Source organism: Plecotus auritus (assembly GCF_963455305.1).
Source record: "Plecotus auritus genome assembly, chromosome: X".
Classification (NCBI taxonomy): Eukaryota; Metazoa; Chordata; class Mammalia; order Chiroptera; family Vespertilionidae; genus Plecotus; species Plecotus auritus.
The window spans coordinates 115,733,097-115,736,851 of NC_137784.1; positions in this window are offsets into that span (position 1 = coordinate 115,733,097).

Sequence of the window (3,755 nt, forward strand, 5' to 3'; positions counted from 1 at the left end):
AGCCTGCACCCTCTCCAATCTGGGACCCCTCGAAGGATGACCTACTGTCAGTTTACAGGGATCGGGCCTAAACCAGCAGTCGGACATCCCTCTCGCAATCCGGGACCACTGGCTCCTAACCGCTCACCTGCGGGCCTGCCTGCCTGATTGCCCCTAACCACTCTGCCTGCCAGCCTGCTCGCCCCCAACTGCCCCCTGCCACCAGCCTGCTCGCCCCCAACGGCCCCCCCGCCAGCCAGATCACCCCCAACTGGCCCCATGCCAGTGTGCTCGCCCCCAACTGCCTCCTCTGCCAGCCTGCACACCCCCAACTTCCCCCTGTGCTGGCCTGCTCGCCCCCACCTTCCCTCCCCACTGGCCTGCTCGCCCCCAACTGCTCCCCTGCTGGCCTGCTCACTACCAACTGGCCCCGCCCCCACTTATGGCCTGCTCGCTCCCAACTGGCCCCCTGCTGGTCTGCTTACCCCAACGGCCCCGCCCCCCACCAGCCTGATCACCCAAAACTGCCATCCCATCCTGGCCTGATCACCCAAAACTGCCCTCCCCTCTTGGCCTCTAACCACCTCTACCTTGGCCCCGCCACCATGGATTTGTCCAGAAGAACGTCTGGAAGGTCTCCTGGAAGGTCTCCCAGTCTAGTTAGCATATTACCCTTTTATTAGTATAGCTAGAGGCCTGGTGCATGGGAGGGGGCCGGCTGGTTTGCCCTAAAGGGTGTTCCGGATCAGGGTGGGGGTTCCCTTGGGGCATGGGACGGCCTGGGTGAGGGGCCTGTGGTGGTTTGCAGGCTGGCCATGCCCCCATGGGGTGAGGGTCCTTGCTGGGGGGGCCGTGGCCAGCCTGGGTGAGGGCCTGATGGCTGTTTTCAGGCTGGCCACAGCCCATTCAGGGTTGGGGGGGGTCCTGCTGGGGTGCCTGGCAGGCCTGGGTGAGGGGATAAGGGCCAATTTCAGGCTGGCCACACCCCCTTCAGGATGGGGGTCCCCACTGGGGTGCCTGGCCAGCCTGGGTGAGGGGCTGATGGCTCTTTGCGGGCTGGCCAAGCCCCCCAGCAGGGACCCTCACCCCATGGGAATGTGGCCAGCCTGGGTGAGGAGCTGAGGGCTGTTTTCAGGCTGGCCACATCCCCCGGCGATCCAGGCTACCAGCCCCTCCTTTTTTTCTTTCTTTTTTTTTTTCAGGGCCTCCTTGAGCAGAAGCCAGGGCCGGCTGGAAGAAGGTATCTGGGATTTATTTATCTTCTATAATTGAAACTTTGTAGCCTTGAGCAGAGGCCAGGGCCAGCCAGGAAGCTTGGCTTCCTCCATCACCAGGGGCAAACAAAGCCTCCTGCTCACTCCAGCTCTGTGGCTTCCACCATATTTGTTGGGTTAATTTGCATACTCGCTCCTGATTGGCTGGTTGGCGTAGCGGAGTGATGGTCAATTTGCATGTTTCTCTTTTATTAGTGTAGATAATAAACTTGCTTAATTAGACTTGCTTTCTGATTTAGCTACACTTGTTCCAGCCCAGTGAAGCACCCCAACTTCTCTTTCAGGTAACTGTCAGCAACAGAGCAGTAAATATCAACATGAAGCAGATTATTACTCTCAATCATGCAGGGGGAACAAAGGGTAAAATATTTAACTGCAGCAGTGTTTGACTATATTCTGCACAGTGAAAAACCTGAAGTAATTTTCAAGGTCCACCATTGCTTACTTCTTTTCAGTCGGGTGAAGTGTCTAAACTTTCAAAATCTCTGTTTTCTGGCTAATGAAAACAAAATAGGATTCCACCGAGTCTCCTGTCTACCTACTCCAGGACTTCTGTGTGGATCAAATGAGATGAAGAATGGGAAAAAACTTCACAGACATTTGGTTAAAGTGTGAAATGTTTGCACCTGGCTATAAAGCAAGTCATGTTCCTGGGCTGAAGAAACTCCAAGGAGGCTACTTGTTGCTAGGGGAGAGGAAGCCAGGTGTTGCTACGTGATGTCATTACCCAGTGCCCACAGCGACCATTTCTGGGCTGGGCTGGGCTGTGGGCCGCATTTTTCCCCATGGGGTCTCGGCAGCGTAGACTGCGATTTGGTGGGCTGTTGCTTCAGGGTGGTGGTGGGACCTGTGCCCCATTTGGGGGAAGCCAAGTGTTGCTTTGTGGGCACCAGGTCCGTGGTGCCATTTCTCTGTGCGCGACATGGCAGGTCCTGCATTGAGCGTCTGCCTCCTGGTGGTCAGTGTGTGTCATAGTGACCAGAGGGACGGTTGGACACTTAACATATTAGGCTTTTATATATATAGATGGCTTTTATGATGTTGAGGTATGATCCTTCTATTCCCACCTTGCTGAGAGTTTTTATCAAGAAAGTGTGTTGGATTTTGTCAAATGCTTTTTCTGCGTCAATTGATATGACTATGTGATTTTTCTCCCTCAATTTGTTTATGTGATGTATCACGTTTATTGATTTGCAGATATTGTACCATCCTTGCATCCCTGGGATAAATCCTGCTTGGTCATGGTGTATGATCTTTCTGATGTACTGCTGGATCCAATTTGCTAGAATTTTGTTGAGGATTGTGGCATCTATGTTCATGAGGGATATTGGCCTGTAATTCTCTTTCATTGTGTTGTCTTTATCTGGTTTTAGTATTAGGGTGATGCTGGCTTCATAGAATGAGTTTGGAAGTGTTCCTTCCTCTTGAATTTTTTGGAATAGTCTGAGGAGGATAGGTTTTAGTTCTTCCTTGAATGTTTGGTATAACTCTCCTGTGAAGCCGTCTGGGCCTGGGCTTTTGTTTGCTCGAAGCTTTTTGATGACTGCTTCAATTTCTTCCATATTTATTGGCCTATTAAGATTTTTAGAATCTTCCTGATTGAGATTTGGAAGGTTGTATTTTTCTGGGAATATGTCCGTTTCCTCCAGGTTGTCAAGTTTGTTGGAATAGAGTTGTTCATAATATTTTTAAAGAATCCTTTGTATTTCTGTGGGGTCTGTTGTTATTTCGCCTCTATCATTTCTGATTGTATTTATTTGAGTCCTCTCTCTTTGCTTCTTGGTGAGCCTGGCTAGTGGTTCATCAATCTTGTTTATCCTTTCAAAGAACCAGCTCTTGATTTCATTGATCTTTTGTATTGTTTTTTTGCTCTCTATGTCATTTATTTCTGTTCTAATCTTTATCATCTCCTTCCTTCTGCTCACTCTGGGCTTTTCTTATTGCTCTCTTTCTAATTCTTTGAGTTGTAGCGTTAGATGATTTACTACCATTTTTTTCTTGTTTTTTGAGGTAGGCCTGTAGAAGTATAAACTTCCCTCTCAGGACTGCTTTCATTGTGTCCCATAGGTTTTGGATTGTTGTGTTTTTATTGTCATTAGTTTCCAGAATGTTTTTAATTTCTTCTTTGATCTCATTGGTAACCCAATCAATATTTAATAACATGCTATTCAGCTTCCAAGTGTTTGAGTGTTTTGGATTGTTTTTATTGTAGTTTATTTCTAATATTATGGCATTGTGGTCTGGAAAGATGCTTGGTATGATTTCAATCTTCTTGAATTTGGGGAGACTTTGCTTGTGACCCAGTATGTGGTCTATTTTTGAAAATGTCCCATGTGCACCTGAGAAGAATGTATATTCCACATCTTTGGGGTGAAATGTTCTGAAGATGTCAATTAAGTCCATCTGATCTAGTGAATCATTTAGGACTGATGTTTCTTTGCTGATTTTTTTGTCTAGAGGATTTATCCAGTGATGTCAGTGGTGTATTAAAGTCCCCTGCAA